Source organism: Eurosta solidaginis, chromosome 3 (assembly GCF_040869045.1).
Source record: "Eurosta solidaginis isolate ZX-2024a chromosome 3, ASM4086904v1, whole genome shotgun sequence".
Lineage (NCBI taxonomy): Eukaryota > Metazoa > Arthropoda > Insecta > Diptera > Tephritidae > Eurosta > Eurosta solidaginis.
In genome coordinates, this window is record NC_090321.1 from 16052138 (window position 1) to 16076915 (window position 24778).

Genomic DNA, 24778 nt, shown 5'->3' on the forward strand with positions numbered 1-24778 from the left:
AAATCAAGTAGGTCCCGTCCCGCCAATTTGTAGGAAAAATTAAAACGGTGCACGACGCAAATTGGAAGAGAAGCTCGGCCTAAAATCTCTTCGGAGGTTATCGCGTCTTACATTTATTTATTTTTTAAATCATCGGCGACCTTATTTACAACATGGACGTCCCAAATGTCGACCATTTTGAACATCCACGTCGATGGCACTACGCTACCGACTGTCTTACACCCCAAAAGCTTGGGTGTGACGTTCGATCAGGATCTACATTTTGGTGAGCATGCAGCCGCAATTGTACCGAAAATCCAGAGTCGTAATAAAATCCTCAAATCTCTTGCTGGCAGTACTTGGGGAAAAGATAAAGAAACGCTCATTACCACATACAAAGCAATTGGCCTGCCGATTGCATGCTACGCGTCCCTGATATGGTCGCAAGCCTAAAAACTACTCACTGGAAGAAGCTACAGGCCTGCCAAAATACTCTTCTCAGAATCGCCACGTGATGTCTTCTTATGTCCCCAGAATACCATCTATATAATCAGGGAGAGAAATGAGATGCTAACCAAACAGTTCCTGTTGAATACCCAGAAACCTGGGCATCCAAACAGACACCCCATTGATGAGCCAACTCCGCCCAGGGGCTTAAGGAGTCATCTCCGTACGCATTATGAGGAAATACGGCACCTGAGAACACAGCCGCAGGTCCTCAGTGAACTCCACAAACAGGCGTCGGACCTTTATGTCAGGAATTGCCCGGTGAATCCTGTACTCAAAGAACAAAGAACGATAACTTGACGACTCTACTGAGGAATTGCGATCTCAGTTTAATAAGAAGCATGAATGTCAACGACATGGTCAACTATATAAATACTTGTTTACTAGATTGTATGGGAGTACTAACGTTTGAAAAAAACAGTACGGTAAAGTTAAGAAATAAATGGTATGACCAAGAATTGACAGAATTGAATAAACTAAAATACCGGTTGCACTCACAAGCTAGAGCAACGGGTGACTATACTGAATATAACATGGTCGCGAAGTACTACAAAAAACTAATCAAATTTAAAAAGATTAAATACATGGAGAATAATATTGATATCAATTGTTCAGATAGCAGGCTAATGTGGAAGCATCTTAAGCATGCTGTAAACTTGACGGGGCCACAAGAAAAGATTGACGGTGATCGTAAAAGGTGTGACATATGATACACCTCGCGATATTGCTGAAGCATTGAACTCCTTCTTTATAGATAGCATTGTTGATATAAACAGGGAAATTGAAGTTGTTCAGAGTCAGAACGACTTCCAATTTACAACTAGGTCATGTTTAAAATTCGAAGAAATTACGGTTGAGGATGTTATACGTATAGCAAAAAGGTTCAAAAATAAAACTGGGGGGAAAAATTTACTTTCAGAAGGCGTAATTAAAGATTCGGTATCGTACATGGGTTTCTTCTATGCAAACGCTATAAACAAATCCATGACTACTGGAATAGTGCTAGACATGTGGAAAATTTCGACAATAGTACCAATTAGGAAACTAAAAGATTCAATAATGGCAGAAGAACTAAGGCCATTAAATAAATACATTGCCGAACATAGAAAAAATTCTGGAAATCGTAATAAAAAATCAACTGCTTAATTACTTAGAAAATAATAAAATCCTTACAAAGGAACAATCCGGTTTCCGAGAAAGGCACTCTTGCGAGACGGCGTTAAATTACGTCATATCCCGCTGGAAGGGAGAGCTGAGCCTAAAAAAACATATAGTAGTAGTTTTCATTGACCTGAAAAGAGCGTTCGAAACAATTGATAAGAATATAATGCTCGATAAACTACAAAAAATTGGTATTAGGAAAAATTAATTGCAGTGGTTTAGAAGCTTCTTATCAGACCGGGAACAAAGAACAACCATCGAGTCAGTAGTCTCATCCGAGGCACAAGTGGACATAGGTTTACCACAAGGGTCGGTATTAGCACCAATCCTGTTCAACATTTACATAAACGATATATCATCAGCACTGAAATATAGTAAAGTCAGGTTGTTTGCAGATGATGCGCTACTTGAAGTAAATGAAACGGACATTTCAATAGCAAGGAGCAAAATGCAAGAAGATTTGGACTCATTGTATAGATGGCTTTGCACTAATAAACTCAAGCTTAACGTTAATAAAACTAAGTTCATGGTTTTATCTAGGACGACCAATAGAGAATCAATTTAGATCTAAAAATAATGAATACGAGCATTGAGGATGTCAAAATATTTAAGTACTTAGGGATCCTGATTGACAATAAACTGAGGTTTACAGATCATATTGATTATATTGTTGCCAAAATGGGCAAAAATATTGGATTTTGGAAGAGATCGTGTAAACTTATTAGTAAGAAATATAAGTTGAAAGTTTATAGATCCATCATAGAACCGCACTTCTTATATTGCCCTACAATATTCTTTATTGCCAATGAAACACAAGTAGACAGGTTACAAATTATGCAAAACAAAGCAATGAGATTTATATTGAAAGTGAGGTACGACCCTCCATAAAGAGTATGCTTGATGCACTAAACTGGTTGAGTGTGAAACAGTTGATATTTTACCATAGTATGAAATTTGTATTTTATATCAAGCATGGTAAATTACCAGCCTACCTAAGTGAAAAACTTGTTTATGTGAATGAAACCCATTCTTACATAATCAGGGAAAATAATAATTTTAGATTACCTCTTCTCAAAACAGAAATGGACAAGCAAAATATATTTTACAAAGGCCTAAAATGTTTTAATGAACTACCTAATCATGTTAAAAATTGTGAAAACTTAAACACCTTCAAAAAAAGTTTATTAGAATATTGCAAAACCCTTCCAATAAGATAAAATATTTTGTATCTGTATTTCATGTTACTGATCCTTGAGCGTACACGGCAATCCAAATAGACACAGAGGAACCTTATACATCAGGTCAAATACATATATCGCTCGTAATCAAATTAGGAAAGAATTCCTGAAAATATCGTCCCAGACAAACAGTTGCAGTGTTCATGTGAACCACGTATATTCCTACAACAATGATATATTATAATTAATTATGTTTACATAAAAGCTGTTACAGGGAGGATTGGAAACACGTCCTTTCCAACCGTCCGATAAGAGTGGCTCATTCTGCTGAGCTGCTAACCTTTGGGTTGACCGGAATCAAATGCATTTCGACAGTGTAATCAATCGTCTTGGAGTAGGGCAGGATTGAGAACACGTCCTTCCAACCTCCCAATGATATGACTCCAAGACTCGCCCGTTGGGACCACCAGTTCCCGTGCTGATAGGAATCTCATGCATTCCGACACCCCAAACGCTAGAAATCCTATTATTATTAAAATGTATTTATAATTTGTAATAATCTAAGTTTTAGGCTTAAAACACCGTAATGATAAATAAATAATAATAATAATAGTACCCCAAACTTGCAAAGGAGGAAGGCACAATCCCTAGGGAAACGCTAGTCACTCTAGCCCAACTTCGGTCTGTATACTGTAACAGGTTAAACTCTTACCTATCCAGAATCAACCCCGACATACAAAATGTATGCCCTGCGTGCAATGTGTCCCCACATGACACAAACCATCTCTTCATTTCTAATGTGGAACCAACGCCTCTAACACCCCTCTCATTATGGTCCACCCCTGTTGAAACAGCAAGTTTCCTTTGACTCCCGTTAGAGGATATTGATGACAATTTGTGATCGGTCACACCTATTGGATGGGGCGAAGCACTGCTACAACAACAACAAAAATAGCAATTATTATCAAATTCCTTCAATTAAATTCTTCATTTTTTATTTCCTATGATTTAAGAAAAAACTTCTGTATATTTTATCATAATAAGTATATATCCACTTAAGAGCTTTCTTCAAGATTTAGGCATCTGAAAGGATTAAAATTTCAATCTTGCCAGTTTTATCATACAAAATTAAATTTCGTCATTTCTAACTTTTAATTTGAATAGGTCTCCCACGGAGCTTGTGGTTTGGCCATGTAAATAACATGGGAGCTAGGGTTTTTAACATTTTTTTGTCCTACAAAGTATGAAACATTTTTTTTTTTTTTTTTTGTTGATAAAATGAATACATGGATCGTATTTAGCATCAAATTGTGAACAAAAAAAAAAAATTATGGAGCCAAATTTTCATCGTCGATATTGAAGTTTCTACAGATCTTTGAAACTGAAAATTTTAAAATTTCCTGGTTTTTTGCATTTTCTTAACTATTAAATTAAAATTAAGAGCTCCGGCTCTAACAGAATTTTTGTTTGGACATATTCTGATATTTTCGGGTGAGAGCAAAAAAAATCGTTATTTTTTGGCACACCCTACTGATCACAGCCCAAAACATAAGTGCAGAACTGCTGAACAACCGATTTAGACCTACGCAAAACCAGACCTGTTAAATTTGAATTAGCATTAGTAATCAATTAATTAGATGCCTAATTTAATGGCCAATGATTATTTCAATTGTTTTCCAAAAAAAGCAATTACTAATTGATTACCATTAGAAAAAAATAATTTTTTCCGATCATTGAAAAAAATCATTTTGATTACTTTTGATTATTTTTGATTTTTTCGATTATATTTGATTTTTTCGATCATTTTTAATTTTTTTTTTTTTTATTTCTTTTGATTTTTTTTTATTTTTTTATTTAATTTTTATTTTTTTTTTGTTTGATTATTTTTGATTATTTTTCCGCTTTGTTGAAAGAAAAGTTCTCACTTTCTATATACAAGTACATTTTAGGATGCTATAGTAAATCGTGAGCGCTCACCGAGGCGAATATATACATTAGGGCGGGTCATATTGTATGGGGAAAAATTGGGGGAAACAATTTCATGTGCACATCCAGTTTCTGAATCTATGGGTCATACTGAGTAATATTGTCCATTGGACCATAGGTCTGAAATGAATTTCGAATTTCCCCAGCGGGTTACGGGGCTTAAAATACCCGCAGCAGGTATGCCTGCCGTAAGAGGCGACTAAAATACCAAATTGGTTCAAGGGGTTAGTTATGTAGAGCAACCCTTTCAAGGGGTTGCCAGCGCAATATATGTACCCTGCAAAAATAGCGAGTACTCTATGCATGCATGTATGGAGTACTCGCTATGGACCAAGCGAGTGCTCCAAAATTAACCACAATTCATATAAAAAAGATGGTCCAATTAACGTTGCGATGTCCTAGGACTGGACCATATACTCCAGCTCCGCATTACATCAGAGTAATCCATGGAGTACCCAGAGTCCAATAAACATCGTGTAGTGATTACAATCGTTAAAAACGAGCAATGATCGGCTTACAATATGTTCGTGTAGAAACATGAGTTGGTCCATTGCTGCATTACAGTGGAGTACTTACCATTATACTCCATTAAAAATTAATGGTGCTGTGGTACCGGAGCGTACCGGATTTGTATCCGGCAAAGAACCATCACATCGATACCACTCCCCAAAGCCTCCGGGGAGCAACCTTATCGCTACAACAACAACAACAACAACGTCAAGCAAGTTGTCGTAAGAACAAAATGAACAACAACAAAAAAACAAACAACACCAACAACAACAATAAAAGCACAACAAAGAAAACGGGCTCCAAGAAGAGCAGCGGGCAGAGAAGCGGTAGGCCACGCACATACTCCAGGCAATTCCTGGACAGCCTCACAAGAGAGGAGGCAATGCTCTTCTTAGATCATCAGAGGGATGAATCTTCCTCCACAAGCACTGGAGTGTACAGAGAACCGGCTCTTAAAACCGCGTACCCCAAGGGCAACACCAAACCCCAAGGAGAGCAGCGCGGGCCCGAAGAGCATTCCAACCAGGAAACAGAGAAACCCGCGATCCCTAGTGGACCCCTATCCACTGGTGAGCAGCGCGGGCAAGGTAAACAAGGAGAGCAGAAGGCGGAGGCAGGCAACAAACCCGCGATCCATGGAGGGCCCAGTACCTCCATTGCGCAGCGCGGGCCGCAAGGGAAAACAAAAGAATTGACTGCCGGAGAGCGAGAAAAGGTGACAAAGAGAGGCTACGACGGTGCATCCAAGCACGAAAACCACAACCCTAGCAGTCCCTCTAAAGGGACGAGTAAGTCTAGGCGCTCACCGTCGGAGCATGACTCAGGTAGCAGCCCACAGAGCAACTATGGAAAGTCCCAGGAAGGGAACAGTAAAGAGCGGAACCCGGAGGAGTGGAAGCAGCCTAACAGAAGGCACAACAGAGGCAGACAACCTGCACTTCCACCACGGGGCAGTCCAGGAGCGCTGGATGATAAGAGGTGCTTTGGACTAAGTGGGGCTGGGATAAAAAGATATCTCCGATATCTCGAGGAAGGCCTGTCGCCCAGGGAGGCAAGAGCCAGGGCAGATGAGCGCAGGCATGAAACAGACCACGAAAAGCCAATGCTCAAAGAGGAAGCAAAGAAGGAAGAACACAGCCAGCGGCAGCTGACCAGCATGCGCCCGCTCCCGCTGAAAAGCGTAGGATCGGGCAAATTACGCCGGAGGAAACTCCAAGTTAAAAGAGACAACGGGCCCACGCTCCCCGGAACACTGCACCCACGGGCAGGGAGAATCTACCCAGGGCGACTGGGGTACCCGCTGAGATGGCACCAAGGCAGCAGAGCTATTCGGAAGCCCTTAGGGGTATCCGAATAGCTGTTCTGCCCAGTAACTACCCAGCGGAGGCCCTAAGTCATGAGGACCTGACGAATCTTCAAGAGCTCATAATGGACGGAGATTTCAGGTGATGTGGGCATGCCCTAGTTTTTTGCGGGGTATACTTCCGAGCAGGGCTCCTCCTCGTAGACTATGAGGATGAAAAAACGGTTAAGAGGGGTGGACAGGACCACAATTATGCACGAGACGTGGGGATGAAATACCGCCAACGCATAATGTGACTCCACAGAAGTGCGGAACGCCCCAAAGAGTTTGCGTTACGGCTCCTCGCCAACCAAAATGAGGGCCTCAGGCGCAGAGATGGCGCGTTATTAACTGTAGCGCAGAGGAAACAGGCCTACGTCTCGACGTGGGCATAGACGAGGAATCGTATCAATTTATACGCAGGAACGGATTTAAGCTGCACTATAGGTACGGCCTGGTCCTAGTGAGGCCCTGGAGGCAGAGGCAACCAGGGAATAATGAGAAGCCGGAAGACAAGGCGGAGGCAGAGGGCGTCGACAGAGGCGAGCTGTCGGATGAGAATATGACGGACGCGAGCACCGATACCATCAGAGCTCGCGAGACCACAAACCCTCCCACCGCAGCAAGCAAGAAGGACACAATCGTGCAGCCTGGGGATGAAAGAGAAATCCCCACCACACAAGAGCTCATCGAGGGCTTCGACCTCCAGGAGCTGGAGCTGAATAGGCGGGACGAAAGCGAGAGCGGATTGTCGGATGACGATGATCCGATGAGGCCGGCCGGGACAAAATGACCGGCACAAGCATAAAAATAGCCCAGATCAACCTCCATCACGCCATTGCAGCCTCGGTTGTACTGGTGAGGAGTTTCGCCTCGGATGATCTGGGCATCGCCCTCATTCAAGAACCTTGGGCTTACAACGGACAAGTGAGGGGCCTTAATGTGAGTAATAACAAAGTTATTTGGGATCTCTCACAGCAGAGACCAAGAGCATGTGTAATGCTTAAAGCAAATATTAACTATTTTTGCATTACAGAATATTTAAGTCGGGATCTGGTGGCGGTGCAGATCGAGGCAAAGGTGAATGGAGACAACACCAGCATTGCGCTGGCCGCAGCCTACTTCCCGGGGGACGACAGCACAGTCCCTCCAGTTAACGTGCAGAAGCTAGTGGAGCACTGCAGAAGAGCGAGAGAGAGAGTCTCAGAACAACCCTCCCTATCGGATCACAGGATCATAAGGTTTGAGCTGGGTGCTGTATCGGCGCAATCCAGCCCTAAAAGAAATCCCAGGAAAACAGACTGGGGCAGCCACAAAAGTATCATAGAGGCTAACGCGGATAGGCTCAGAAATAAGAGTAGAAGCACTAACTGTAGTGAGTTAGAGGGCAGAGTGGATAGAGCAAATCAGATAATGATAGATGCCTACAACTCCAGTTGCCGAATCTCCCGAGTAAAGGGTAAGAAGGCAACCCCCTGGTGGTCGCATGACCTGACACTACTAAGGAAGAAAGTCAGGAAACTCTTTACAGGGGCAAGAAGAACCGGCAACTGGGAGGAATACACTCAAAATCTAACAAAGTACAATAAAGAGATAAGGAAAGCTAAGAGGGAGAGTTTCAGAAATTTCTGTGAGGGAATTTCTAGCATACCTGCAGCGGCAAGGCTCCACAAGGCCCTAGCCAAAGAGCAGAGGGAGATTAACCTAGCGATTAGGCTCCCAGATGGTACCTATACCGGAACGGTGGAGGAGCGAGCGAAGGCCCTGCTACAAACGCATTTTCCGGGTGTCTCTCCGCAAGTACCGGAACCTGTGTTCCCCAGAGTGAAACCAATCCCATCAGACTGGCAATTGGCCAACTCCCTCTTCAGTGAGGCCAGAGTCAGATGGGCAGTGGAATCCTTTGAGAAATACAAATCTCCGGGGGTGGATGGCATCTACCCGGCGCTAATGCAGCAAGGGACACAGATTATCCCACATCTGGCCAGGATCATGAGAGATAGCCTGGCACTGGGATACATACCCATGATGTGGAGAAGAGCAAAAGTGGTTTTCATACCAAAAGTAGGAAAAAAGGACTATTCACAAGCAAAGTCCTTCAGACCAATAAGTCTAACTTCCTTTGTCTTGAAGGCAATGGAAAAGATATTAGACCAATAAATTAGGTCGAACGCCCTTAAGAGCTGGCCCCTACATCATAGCCAGCATGCGCACAGAGCGTGTAGGTCCACGGACACAGCTCTGTACCAATTAACATCTGAAATACAGAGGGCGTTCGAAACAGAGGAAACAGTGATTTGCGCTTTCATTGACATCGAGGGTGCCGTTGACAACACATCTCACGAAAGCGTAAACATAGCACTGCAGAGAAGAGGAATTCAGATGCCTATCCAGAGATGGATTGACAATCTACTCCGCACAAGAATCGCTGAAGTTCGTGTAGGCAACAGCGCAGTTAAGGTTAATACCACGAGGGGGTGCCCTCGAGGAGGTGTTCTATCACCCCTTCTGTGGAGCGTAGTAGTGGATGAACTCCTGCAAAAGCTATCTGACAGTGGCATAAGACGCCAAGGATATGCTGACGACATCGTCATAATTGCAAGAGGTAAATTCGAGAGTACGCTCTGTGACATAATACAGAGAGCATTGAATATTACAAAGAGATGGTGTGCCAGTGTGGGGCTTAACATCAACCCATCTAAAACGACCATCATCCCTTTCACCAGAAGAAGGGCCCTACCAGCCCTGAGAGCAATTACAATAGATGGCGTGACACTAGAAGATGGAATCGCGGTGAAATCCTTGGGGGTCATTTTTGACACCAAGCTCCTATGGAAACAGCACTTCGACTCCATGAGAGCTAGGGCCACGAGGTCCATCATGGTATGCAAACGTTTAACAGGCAAATCATGGGGCTGTAGCCCGCATGTGCTAAGATGGATGTATACCATGATATTAAAACCTATGATAACATCCGGTTCGATAGCCTGGGCATCGAGAACAACTCGGGCGACGACAAGGCAAGCACTGTCAAAACTTCAGCGACTGGCATGTGTATGCATCACGGGAGCTATGCGCACATGCCCTACAGCAGCGCTGGAGGCTATCCTCGATCTGACCCCGCTGCATATATCAATAGAGCAGTCAGCCAAGCGAACCCTCCTGAATCTCGCTAAGGAGGGCTCGGACATAGGTAAAGTCATATCATCCCGAAACATGGAGGAATTGAGAGAAGATCCCAAATCTCTCAACTCCCGAGGGATGATATCCTCAGGCAGATAGTCTATGAGAAAAGGTATAAAGTAGAACTGGGAAACAAGGGTGCGTGGGATGAAAGCAGAATTGAGTACATTCATCAGCTAAATAGAATAGTATTGTATACCGATGGCTCGAAGACGCCAGAGGGGATTGGATCTGGAGTCATTGGACCCAGAGCCAAGATATCAACGCCTCTGGGAGCACGCCCGAGCATTTTTCAAGCGGAAGTATTCGCTATAAGCGCGAATACTCCAATGAAACAATTGCCATACTCAGTGACAGTCAGGCCGCCCTCGAGGCGATCTCGGCGTCTGAAATAAAATCAGCTTTAGTCCATGAGTGCGTTGGAAAGCTAAATCAACTAGGAGCACGCAACAAACTGTTGTTGGCCAGGGTTCCTGGCCACAGGGGAGTGGAGGGCAATGAGCAAGCGGACAGCCTGGCAAGAGAGGCAGCAACGACACGATTTATTGGTCCTGAGCCGTTCCTGCCAGTAGGCCCGCGGGAAATCAGAGGGCATCTACTAGTAGAAGAAAGGGAAAAGAGGGAAGAACGCAATATGCCAGGCCTGGGCAATCTAAGTTACTGTTAGGGGGCTACAATACAACTCGATATAGGGCATTAATAGGCCTCTCGAAAGATAACCTAAGGATCCTAACAGCTATTCTTACAGGACATTGTAGACTGAAAAGCCACATGCAGAAGCTGAGCAGACTATCGAACAACACATGCCGATTTTGTGATCGATCAGCGGAGACGGCGGAACATGTACTCCTGGAATGTGACGCAATCTCAAGACGTAGGGCTAAGTTTTTGGGCTCACCATGGCCAGAGCATTCTCACATCATATCCCTCAAGCCAGGTGAACTGCTAGGGTTCATCAGAGAAGTCGGCTTGGATGAGGTGCTGTGAAGCAGTTGAGGGCACAATAGACCAATGGTCGCAGTGCGATCCTCAATTAATTATCTATCTATCTATACAAGAACTATCGCCACGACTCATCTTTCAGAAGCATTAGCTATTAAATATAAAAAGGACGAAGAAAACACCAAGTCTCATATCATAGGAGCAGTTGCGTTAGCAAGTCCAGTGCGACTGGGAAGGATGAAAAACAGCATTCCCACACCCCCAAATGCGCTACCTAGGAGCTACACTCCTGAAGTCTTTGGCGCTGTTTTGGAAAAATTCACGACCGTCATCAGTTAAATTGTGCCGCCCGATATTATTTAAATATGAGAAGGCGTCTTCGGAACTCATAAAAGCTACAGTGAGTGATATAAAAAATCAAATCGCAAAATTAGAACCAAATATAATTGAAGTCGGAGACGGGAATGTTATTACCATAAAGCATGATTTTCTTCTAACAATGGTCGATGGAAAAGTTTTAAACTTACTAACAAACACATCATCTACATTGAAATGTCCAATCTGTAAGAAGAGTTAAATAGACTTTGAAAATCTTGATGATTAAATTATTGACGAACTAAATTTTGAGTATGGAATATCTGCACTTTATCAATGTATGAGTAAATTGTCTCTATTGGTGAATTTTGTCGACTTGGTCATGTGACTTTCGCTTACTAAATATTTCGTTACATAAATCGTACTAAATTTGTCTACTAAATTTATCTTTAATAACTTTAGAGACTTGAGACTAAATTACAGAATTCAGTAAATTTTAGTTTAGATATACAAGACATGATTGGTATTTCGCGTCTAATTTCGGGCTCCGAAAAGTATTGTAACGAATTTAGAGAAATTCCGCTTATTTCCAACCTTCTGCAAACATTCGAATCGCTAAATTGTCGAATAAATAACTCCAATATTCAGTAATGCAAAATGGTCTTTATCAGACTACTTTGAGGTTACTTCACAATAACACTTATACTTCACAACTAATTGCGTGTTTAAATCAAACTGATTACTGACTACTTAGCTTGTGCTGCTTTTATACTCTCTGTTGCCTTGTCCGCATATTTCTCCAAATGTCTAGACGTTTCGCTTCTAGAACTGCTTGGTAATTGAGCTACATATATGTATACCTATCTGTAGTTTATAATGTTGCTCTCATAGCCATATGGTGTGTATGGGTGAGTAACACTTCGGCTGATGACTAAATCTGTGTGAGAGTTATCTCTTTGTTGTCTTGTATGTATGTAGGTAAATGATGATTGACTTGATGTATACAAGAGTGGCAACTTGCTTATTGTTGTTGTGCCTTTCTTTACTTAGTATCAGCTTAGTGATACTAATATTCGTCACAGTATTATGCAGCTGAGTCACATAATAATTAATGCCTGTCCATAGTGATTTAATATGTCATATTCATAAATTTTTGTTGCGTATAAAATAAAACTACTTATTTAGTTAAACAAACGTAAAACTCGCACTTCATATAACTCTGCTTTCACTTTTTATACCTTACTGCCTTTTTGCTATGAACGGCAGTACAATACTACACTTTTCCAGTTTAAGTTCAGAAAATTACAATTGAAGTTCAGAATATTACAATTCATGTTCAGAATTTCCAACTTAAATTCAGAAATTTACAATTCAAGTTCAGAGAGTTACAATTCAAGTTCAGAAAATTACAATTCAAGTTCAGAAATTCCAATTTAAATTCAGAAATTTACAATTCAAATTCAGAAATTTACAATTCAAGTTCAGAAATTCAATTTGAATTCAAAAATTCTCAATTCAAGTTCGGAAAATTACAATTTAAATTCAGAAAATTGCAATTCAAGTTCAGAAAATTACAATTCAAGTTCAGAATTTTCAATTCAAGTTCAGAAAATTTGTCGGGTATTTTTTTTTTCATCCAATGGAAATAAATGTATGTAAGATGGTATCTATGTATGTGTTAAGGAAGCATTGGACATTTTAACTCGTTTAAATCAATTTTGCGAGATAGCGAAGAAAAAAACTCGCGCTCATAAGAAGCAGTTGCAATGCCATCCAGCTGTATTGTAAAATCTAAAATTTTCGAATTTTCAATTTTTTCTTCGCGCTCCTGAAAAGATTGAGCAATTTTTATTTAAATAGTTTTATGCGCCAATTTTTTGACGCTTCTTAAAGTTCATGGCTCAATTGTTGTATGTTGTATGTTTGCTTCATTTCATCAGCTGACTTTATTTGTTTATTGCACTGGCGAGGGTTGTCAAAAGGAGGTGGAAACGCGAAATGTATTTCAGGTCGCTTTAAGTTACTTTATAAGTAAAGGCATTTAATTTAGGGCGCATTATTTTCTCACTACACACAAGAACTGCAAAGTTTTATATTCTCTAACACCAACAAGCAGATTTTGACAGACTGAACACAGGTATATTTGTTCTTTAGAGATGAGCCAACCACATAATTCAACCATGGTATAATTATAGCATGCATGCAGCAGATAACTTTACAATGGGATGCTTTCGTAGTTTTGCATATTTTGCCATATTATATAAACAATCCGTGCAATCCGTGCACCTTGCAAGGCTAAGCTAAAATCGTTTGCTTCTCCAGTAAAATTTTAGATTTGTTAGTTAGTGCCCTTATGAATTCAGCTTAAAGAAATATTTTTTTCTGTTCACTCACTAATGATGCCATTTACTATCGGAAAGTGCTAAACGACATGGTAAGTAAAGTGTTTTAATTTTGCATTTCGCAGTACTGTCGGTAAACTCAAAAGGATTCGCCAACATATTTACTAAAAATGCATTGCTAGTTATACAAATTATTATTTTTTTTTTTCCTGTTTAATTTTGTCAACTCCGTCTCTAGTCTGTGAGTTCATTTCACAAAGCATTTCACACTGAAAAAACAAAGGAGCTATACTGCCGTCCATAGCAAAAAGGCAGTAAAGGGTAAAAAAGTGAAATCGGAGAACTATGATGTGCGAGTTTATTAAACTTCCTGCCTTTTTATTCTTTATTTCATAGAATAGTTTGAATTAACTGATTTTATGCTTTGAAATCATTTTTACAGTAAAATTTGTTATGTTATTATATTGTCACGGATATTAACATCACTAAGTTATACCATCGCTAAGGCGATGCCAAGGCCACGATAAGCAGTATTTACGTCAATAATCAAATCATGTATACACATATATAAGGCAGCCGAAAGATGTCACACACAGATGCATTTACTTATACGCCTATGTATGCGCGAGAGACTGTAAACTAAAAACATTCACATAAATAATTCAATCATTATGTATCTACATAAACGAATAAATAATTGCGTCTACACATATGTACGTATACGAGCAGCGGAGCGGCAATGCACAAACACATGCATATATCTTATCTGAGTTGTCACAAGAGAGAGCAATAATTTGTGCACGTAGTTGTGGCTGGCGATTTTGTAACCGAACTAACTAGTAACTTCTGGAAATCGAAAGGCCTAGAAGTATGCAGCGTAAACTATAAAAGCGGAGCAGGCGAGTAAGAAGTAATTCAGTTTGATTTGAGTTGTCAAGCAGTTAGATTATTTAGAATAGTAGAGTTTCATTGAGCTATCAATCAGTGTGGTTATTAAGCAAGATATTCGTTGCACAGTTTGTTATTGTGAAGTACTTTAATAAAGGCCATTTTGCATTATTACAAATTGGAGTTATTTATTCAACAGTTTAGTGATTCGAACTTAGCAGAGGATTGCAAATAAGAGGATTTGCAGCAAATTCGTTACAATTGGTGTCAGAAGAGGAATTGTTGAATAAATTCCAGAGGACAACAAGGACATGGCAAAGTTCAGTGAATTGAAGATCCAGCAACTAAAGAAGGAGTTGGAGAGCCGTGGATTGAATACAAGCGGCGTTAAACTCGAACTTCAGGCACGGCTACGAGAGGAAAGGGAAGCAGAAGGAATTGATGTGGACGAGTATGTATGTCTTTTATCCTGATGAGGACGAGACAACAGCAAAAATTGAAGAGAAAAATGAAACACCGCAGACAATGGCGAACACAGACCTAAACATGATGTTGGCTGCAATATCGGCACAAATGTCCGAAATGTCATCACAAATATCTACCAACATGTCATCACAATTGGCATCCCAACTGGAATCGCAAAAGACAGAAATAACATCTCAACTGTCATCACAGATGGAATCCCAAGAGACACGTATAACATCAAAGATGTCATCTCAGCTGGAATCGCAGGAGAACCGTATAACAGCGAAGATTGAAGCACAAGAGGCACGGATATCCGAAATGTCGGCGCAAATTTCAGCACAGATATCATCGCAGATCTCTGCTCAACTGGAAGAGCAAGAAGAACGTATTTCCTCGAAGTTGGAGGCGCAAGATACAAACATTTTACAGTTTGAAGAAAAAATCGAGGCCGAGGTGGATGCTTTGAGAGGACGTATCGAGCAGTTACAACTAAACCGCCCAGCTGTTTCAGCGAGTAATCCAAAGGTAAAGACACCATCCTTTGACGGTTCTGTTCCTTTTCAGGTCTTTAAGCTACAGTTTGAGAAGACCGCAGCAGTGAACCAATGGAATGCTGAAGATAAAGTTGCAGCTCTGTTCGTGGCACTGAAAGGGACTGCCGCGGAAATCTTACAGACCATCCCAGAGTACGAGCGGAACCACTACGAAACATTGATGAGCGCTTTAGAGAGACGTTACGGAAGCGAGCATAGGAACCAGATATTCCAAATTGAGTTGCAAAACCGCTACCAAAAAGCAAATGAGACATTGCAGGAGTTTGCTTCAGATATTGAAAGATTGGCTCATCTTGCAAATGCAGACGCACCCGTGGAATACACTGAAAGGGTAAAAATCCAGAGCTTCATAAATGGCATACGAGATGTGGAAACGAAGCGGGCTACATATGCGAATCCAAAACTAACATTTGCTGAAACGGTATCGCATGCTCTGATTCAGGAAACAGCGTCGCTTCTGTGTAAGCCAGTTTTCAAAGCACGCCGTGTGGAAGTAGAAAGGCCAGAGTGGGTAGACACAATATTGGAGGCGCTGAAAGGATCGCAAAAGCGGAGTGAAAAAGTTATCAAATGCTTCAAATGCGGGAAGTCCGGTCACATTGCACGTCATTGCGATCTTGGCCTTAATAGTTCCAACAATGTGGGTGGGCGTAAACGCAAAGCTGGAGGAGAGCGAGTAAGAGGTAGAGAGCTAGATCCAGCTATTGAATGCCCTGTGATATCTGTATCGCAAATTGGTAGAAAATCGAGCAGTCTTACCGTCAGAGGGAATGTGGATGGCAAACAACGAGTACTGACTGTAGATACGGGCGCATCTCATTCCTTGATCCGATCTGACTTGGTCAACAGGAGAGTAAAACCGTTACCTGGAGCAAAGTTGCGTACGGTCACTGGCGAGTATAACCAAGTTCAGGGAGAAGTGATATGTGAAGTATTAATTGGAAAAGTCATGGTTCTACACAAATTCGTTGTGGCGGAGATCGTTGATGAAGTCATATTGGGAGTGGACTTCTTGGTTGACCATGACGTCAGGATCGATATGCGGAGACGGAATATGCGCTATAAGAACCGGGATGTACCACTCAACTTCAGTTTGGAAAAAGGGTTCAGCAGTAATCGGGTACTGGTGGAAAAGACTCGACAAAGACCACGAAAGTCAAAGGCAAAGGTTGATAGATCGAATGGGCCAAATAAATCAAAATCAAAAGTACCTGCGAGAGAAACACTGGTATTGACAAAACCTAAAAGACGCAGGAAAACGAAGCAACGAATTTCCGAGAAAGAATGCGAGGGTAGTTTCAAGCCGGAGCGCACTACTGTTGTGAAATGTGGGAACGATACCGATTATGCAAAGCAAATCCGTCCCGCGCAAGCTCCACGAAGTGGTTCATTGACCAAACAACAGAGTGTGAAGGAACGGCCCAGGGTAATGAGTAGTAAGATGAAACACTGGCATGACAAGAACTTTAATTCGGAAGGTTTCTTGGCGGAAGATTTGGTACTGTTAAAACAACCCTCACCGGCGGAAAGGTGTTCCAGCCAAATTTCGGTGCAGTTGGGAAGGCCCGTACAAAGTTGTGAAGAAGATCAGTGATGCCATCTACCGCATACAAACCACTGGGAAACCACGGATTAGAAGAGTGGTACATTTGGAGATGCTAGCGGCAGTTAGATCGGGAGATTTGTCTGATCGGGACGATTAGACTTAGGTGGAGGGCAGTGTCACGGATATTAACATCACTAAGTTATACCATCGCTAAGGCGATGCCAAGGCCACGATAAGCAGTATTTACGTCAATAATCAAATCATGTACATATACACATATATAAGGCAGCCGAAAGATGTCACACACAGATGCATTTACTTATACGCCTATGTATGCGCGAGAGACTGTAAACTACAAACATTCACATAAATAATTCAATCATTATGTATCTACATAAACGAATAAATAATTGCGTCTACACATATGTACGTATACGAGCAGCGGAGCGGCAATGCACAAACACATGCATATATCTTATCTGAGTTGTCACAAGAGAGAGCAATAATTTGTGCACGTAGTTGTGGCTGGCGATTTTGTAACCGAACTAACTAGTAACTTCTGGAAATCGAAAGGCCTAGAAGTATGCAGCGTAAACTATAAAAGCGGAGCAGGCGAGTAAGAAGTAATTCAGTTTGATTTGAGTTGTCAAGCAGTTTGATTATTTAGAATAGTAGAGTTTCATTGAGCTATCAATCAGTGTGGTTATTAAGCAAGATATTCGTTGCACAGTTTGTTATTGTGAAGTACTTTAATAAAGGCCATTTTGCATTATTACAAATTGGAGTTATTTATTCAACAGTTTAGTGATTCGAACTTAGCAGAGGATTGCAAATAAGAGGATTTGCAGCAAATTCGTTACAATATGTTAAAACATAAAATTTGTATAAACCAAATTTCAAAAAATAAAAGCAGTAATATTTATTTTATGCTGCTTTCTTGCCTAGGAAAAGTGATTTGCTGCTTTTTTGGTTTGGAAATTTAAAATTTAAAATAATTTTCGAGCCTGCGAAATTTATTTTTTTTTTTACTTTTTTTCGACTTTGATTTTTAAGGTTTTTTTCATGACCCACTAAAAAAATTTTCATATGTAAGGTCCCACCTAAAAATGTCGGATAAAGACGTTGTCGATAACAGTTTTCTGAAAAAAAAAAAACAATATATACATGAAAATTTTACAATGAAATGAAATTTTTTTAGTACTTAGGCCATGAAAAAACCTTAAAAATCAAAGTCGAAAAAAGTAAAAAAAAAAATGAAATTTCGCAGGCTCGAAAATTATTTTTTTGGGTATGCGTAGTGGAACTTTTTTTCCTGAGCCCAAATCCTATCGAAAAATCGATGGCGCGATATCGATTAGTAAATCGACCCAGTCTAATATATATATCTTAGGGCCGGCCGACCAGCAAGTGAAAGTCGAACACAATCAAATAACTCGTTTTAGACAAAAGTTTGTATGTGTATGCCAATAATACGTGCAAGTTTTTTAATTATTTGGTATCTTACCACATTCATATAAAAACTTGGTCTATACTACAACAACAAAGTGCACATCAATAGTTGGTTATAGTAGTAAACAAAGAAAAAAAAGTCACAGTTTAATATTTTACGAAGGTAATTCTATACGACAGCATGAAACTCTATCAAAGAACGCGTTTTGGTGCCAGGATTGCGAAACAGAAATCAGAAAACAAAAATTTAGTAATTCAAAAGATTATTATAAAAATGACCCCCGGTCCCTCCGAAACCGGGTGAGCCATAGTATTTATGCGCAAAACACCTTCCTACGTTGGCGGCCTTCGACAGCTCTCATAAAAAATTACACTGGCCGGTCCACCGGTGGGGTGGGAGCCAAACTAAATATGTTCAAATCCCTTTGCACACAAAATTGTTTCCTGTGTACAACGATATTACAACAACCACATAAAAAGTTTCAATTTCTTTTGCAAATGTTTCTTCACAGATGCAAAGTTTTAATTTCCGTTTGCGGATTAGCAGCCCTCCGATATTTTTGGACGTGTATTGAGCTGTGTATTGCTGTCGTATAGAATTACCTTTTCAAACAAAGAATATTCACAAAGGTATTTCAAAGTTTTGTGCATGGAGACGTTGCAATAGCAAAGTAGTAAGCTACGGATGTTGTTGTAGTAGTGAGTAAGCTACGGATCATAACCAATTTTTTTTAATTTAAATTTTTTCACGCATTCTATTTTGTATTGACAGTTGCTGAATTTTTATTCATGATGGTATATTTTGTTAGTGTATTGTTCAAATATACTACACCAGTTTGCAAATTCAATGCTGCTAGACCATTTGCACAAAATCCTGAGCTCCTCTATAGAGGCATTTTAAAATAAAGAGTGACGAATTCCCCCCATAAGTTCATTTTCATATAAATAATTATTTACATACTTGGCTCGATTTACCCCCGAGAAGATTTAGGCCGAGCTTCTATTCCTTTTAATTTCTCCTCCAAATTGGCAGAACGGGACCTACATGTTTCATGCCGACTCCAAACGGTAGGAATCTTTTCATGGCAGAAATACAATCGGAATGTGAAATTACTTCAGAGGGGTGACATTGAATGTATTGTAAACAAAAATTGGCGGAAATCCACGTATATGTACACTGTCATTCGTTCATGACGGAACCATACAAGGTGGCAGCTCGGTGACATACATACAAACAAAAATTGCATGTACCTTGTTTTTGTAAATCGTTGGACTAATGTCAAAATCGTACTGCGCCGGAAGTTGAAGCGTCATATCATGTGGAAAAAATACCAATCAGCTGATATCCGGCCGTCAACTGGTTTTCCCGTGATTCATTTGGAAAACCTGGAAACTCAATTCCAACGCAACTGTTTTCCATGAAAAAGTCCCAATTGCAATATGGCAGACCTTATTGGAAGAGTGGTGAAAGCGATACAATAATGCCAGATCACTGTTTTTCTGAAGTAAACAGATGGTATCCTACAAGAACACGTATGGCCTCATCAGAATAGACTTTTTCATGTTTTGTTGCAGAAACGAACATCGTCACAATCGAGCATGTTGCGTTTCAAAATAAAAGCCGAACTTCATGTTATGTTCCAATGAAGCGTGATCCAGATACGGACAGAAATTTAACATGCAAATGCAACAACAAATTATCCATATGGGTCAAATTGTTGTTGCAGTTGCATGTTAAATCTCTATCCGTATCTGGATTACGTTTCATTGGAACAAGGGGTCAGTCTCAGCAGTTGAGAACAAGGACGGAAACTGTTGTTCCTTTTATAATATAATTGCTTGCAAAGCTATTATTAATTTTGGACTTTTAATATATTTGGATCAAGATAAAAATTATTTTCGGATTTTTATTACCTGTGTCCGATAGAACTAGTTAAACTCGGACTTTTTAAAATAAAAGTCAGAAATAAAAGTCCGGAAATAAAAGTTAAATCCGGACTTTTATTTTTTAAGGCCAAAATAAAAGTCGGGCTTTTGATAACAAAGAAACGGCTTATCCGAATTACTCAAAAAATAAAAATACAGATTTTACTTTTATATGTGGACTTTTATGGAAAAAGTTCGAAAAATAAAAAGGATGCATGATTCGACATGACATTGCTCTAGGTATACCTGGGAACTCAATCATTTTCACTTAGGACAATTTTTTGACCAGGACTTTTTCGACTCCGAAAAAAAAAATTATTATTTTCCGTCCCTGGTTGAGAACTTTTTGTGACTTGCCCATTAGCTTACAAATATTAGGGAAGCACTATTATAAACATTCGCACTATGTAAAAAAATACTTGCTAACATTTACGTCTATATTCGTTAAAATGCTTTTTCAATTGTGAAAAACGATAGAAAAATAATTTCACTTGTAGTCTGAAAACGCTTATAGCCAATTTGTGGCTATGTTGTTCTTTTTGTAGCGATAAGGACACTCCCCGAAGGCCTTGGGGAGTGTTATCGAGTTGGTGGTCCTTTGCCGGATGCAGATCCGGTACGTTCCGGTACCAATCCCGACCATCTCGGCAACGATTTGTTATGACTACATGCGACCTTCTAGGCCATACCACCCTCCCACCCCCTAGATCCATGATGAGTTCGGAGTCGCCAGAGCCTCGGCTGTTAATGAAACGGGTTTCGCCACGGATGGGTGAGGTTCACAATTGGGTTTGGAGAAGCTATGTATTGCGCTGGAAAACTGAAAGGGCTGCGCTACACAAACCGCTTGAATCCGGTATTTTAGTCGCCTCTTACGACAGGCATACCTACCGCAGGTATATTCTAACCCCCTAACCCGCTGGAGGGCTATCTTCTTATGCTTTACATGTAACAGAAGTTGAAAATTGCAGACTTTTGTATGTCAGATGACGCTAGTGTCGCTCCATTTGCCGTTCCTCTTTTCATACAATTGTATCGTCTATCGCAGGGATGCACCTTAACGTTAAGCTAATCGTTTATCAAAAAATTTCCACCGTTTCCGTTGAAACACTTCGAAATATTATCGATAAAGAAATTATCAAGATAAATTGTATAATCGTTTTTAACCGAAACGAAAAGCGTTCGTTAACGTTAAAAACGTTAACAAAAACGTGATGCTTTATGTTTGAATTGTGCTGGCAATGCTATAACCATGGTGAAGCCGTAAGGTGGTAACACCGAGCGGACATACACACAAACTCCATGTAATTTGTTTGTGTAATTCGTTGTTGGTAATGTCAAAAATACTCTAAGAAATGTTCGTACTCTCAAAATTCATGACAAAAGTTGCAACCAGCTTGGCTAATGCTCTCACTTTTAATTACTCCGCCATCAATCAGCTTTTCCAGCATGGTTTGAAATTAATAATCAACATAACCGATTTGATTTCGTTTTGATATGGCAGAAAACGAAACAAAATCATTTCGTTCATTTGACGTTCTTTTCGTTTCGTTTATTACCGTTAATTATCGTAACGAAATGATATCGGTTCGTTGGTTAAGCATGCCTGGTCTATCGCAAACTAATTTGATACGTTGTGCAGTTATTAAGGCGACATATGTAGATTAATTTCAAAAATAAAAAAACATTTAACGGAAGTTTTGCCTTCAAGCAGATATTTAGGCGGTAATTAACTTTAAACGTTTTGAATTTCCCTTTATTTCAATAACTGTTATGAAATCTTCTTTCCATTAAATGTTTTTTAACACGCTCATATTAGCTTCACTTGTATGTATGCTTGTTTGTAACTCTCTAGGCTAGGCACGGAAAGGAGAGTTAGACACATCTAACGGCAATTATTGAAGACTCGCTACAAAACGAGTTGTGCTTAATAGCGCGGACACGAACATATGTGCTACGGTGCTACATATTGGCGTGCTTTTTATACTCAGTTAAGCAGAGCTCACAGGGTATATTAACTTTGATTGGATAACGGTTGGTTGTACAGGTATAAAGGAATCGAGATAGATATAGACTTCCATATATCAAAATCATCAGTATCGAAAAAAAATTCGATTGAGCCATGTCCGTCCGTCCGTCTGTCCGTTAACACGATAACTTGAGTAAATTTTGAGGTATCTTGGTGAAATTTGGTATGTAGGTTCCTGGGCACTCATCTCAGATCGCTATTTAAAATGAACGATATCGGACAATAACCACGCTCACTTTTCCGATATCGAAAATTTCGAAAAATCGAAAAAGTACGATAATTCATTACCAAATACGGATTAAGCGATGAAACTTGGTAGGTGAGTAGAAAACTAGTAAAATTTTGGACAATGGGCGTGGCACCGCCCACTTTTAAAAGAAGGTAATTTAGAAGTTTTGCAAGCTGTAATTTGGCAGTCGTTGAAGATATGATGAAATTTGGCAGGAACATTACTCTTATTACTGTATGTCTGCTTAATAAAAATTAGCAAAATAGGAGAACGACCACGCCCACTTTAAAAAAATTTTTTTTTTAAATTCAAATTTTAAAAGAAAAGTTAATATCTTTACAGTATATAAGTAGATTATGTCAACATTCAACTCCAGTAATGACATGGTGCAACAAAACATAAAAATAAAAGAAAATTTCGAAATGGGCGTGGCTCCGCCCTTTTTCATTTAATTTGTCTAGGATACTTTTAATGCCATAAGTCGAACAAAAATTCACCAATCCTTGTGAAATTTGGTAGAGGCTTAGATTCTAGGACGATAACTGTTTTCTGTGAAAAAGGACGAAATCGGTTGAAGCCACGCCCAGTTTTTATACACAGTCGACAGTCTGTCCTTCCGCTCGGCCGTTAATACGATAACTTGAGCAAAAATCGATATATCATTACTAAACTCAGTTCAGGTACTTATCTGAACTCACTTTGTATTGGTGTAAAAAATGGCCGAAATCCGACTATGACCACGCCAACTTTTTCGATATCGAAAATTACGAAAAATGAAAAAAATGCCATAATTATATACCAAATACGAAAAAAGGGATGAAACATGGAATTGTATTGGTCTATTGACGCAAAATATAACTTTAGAAAAAAACTTGGTAAAATGGGTGTGACACCTACCATATTAAGTAGAAGAAAATGAAAAAGTTTTGCAGGGCGAAATCAAAAGCCCTTGGAATTTGGAAGGAATACTGTTCGTGGTATTACATATATAAATAAATTAGCGGTGCCCGACAGATGATGTTCTGGATCACCCTGGTCCACATTTTGGTCGATGAACTAATCATTAACACCTTTCATTTGATACCCATATCGTACAAAAAAATTCTAGAGTCACCCCTGGTCCACCTTTATGCCGATATCCCGAAAAGGCGTCCACCCATAGAACTAAGGCCCACCCCCCTTTTAAAACACTTATTAACACCTTTCGTTTGATACCCATATTGTACAAACGCATTCTAGAGTCAACCCTGGTCCACTTTTATAACGATATTCCGAGAAGGCGTCCACCTATAGAAGTAAGGCTCACTCCCTTTTAAAATACTCATTAACACCTTTTATTTGATACCCATATAGTACAAACAAATTCTAGAGTCACCCCTGGTTCACCTTTATGGCGATATCTCGAAAAGGCGTCCACATATAGAACTAAGGCCCACGCCCTTTTAAAATACTCATTAAGACCTTTCATTTGATACCCATATTGTACAAACGCATTCTAGAGCACCCCTGGTCCACTTTTATGGCGATATCCCGGAAAGGCGTCCACCCATAGAACTAAGAGCCACCCCCTTTTAAAACACTTATTAACACCTTTCGTTTAATACCCATATTGTACAAACGCATTCTAGAGTCAACCCTGGTCCACTTTTATAACGATATTCCGAAAAGGCGTCCACCTATAGAAGTAAGGCTCACTCCCTTTTAAAATACTCATTATCACCTTTCATTTGATACCCATATAGTACAAACGAATTCTAGAGTCACCCCTGGTTCACCTTTATGGGGATATATCTCGAAAAGGCGTCCACATATAGAACTAAGGCCCACCCCCTTTTAAAACACTTATTAACACCTTTCGTTTGATACCCATATTGTACAAACGCATTCTAGTCAACCCTGGTCCACTTTTATAACGATATTCCGAAAAGGCGTCCACCTATAGAACTTAGGCCCACGCCCTTTTAAAATACTCATTAACACCTTTCATTTGATACTCATATCGTACAAAATAAATTCTAGAGTCACCCCTGGTCCATCTTTATGGCGATATCTCGAAAAGGCGTCCACATATAGAACTAAGGTCCACGCCCTCTTAAAATACTCATTAACACCTTTCATTTGATACTCATATCGTACAAACAAATTCTAGAGTCACCCCTGGTCCATCTTTATGGCGATATCTCGAAAAGGCGTCCATCTATAGAACTTGGGCCCACGCCCTTTTAAAATGCTCATTAATACCTTTCA

At 40.0% G+C, this 24778-nt stretch overlaps 1 protein-coding gene across 2 annotated transcripts in view; it reads right to left on the minus strand.

Moving 5' to 3' along the window:
- pAbp (poly(A) binding protein) overlaps positions 1–24778 on the minus strand; it is a 42722-nt gene that overhangs the window by 10026 nt on the left and 7918 nt on the right. The window lies entirely within an intron of this gene.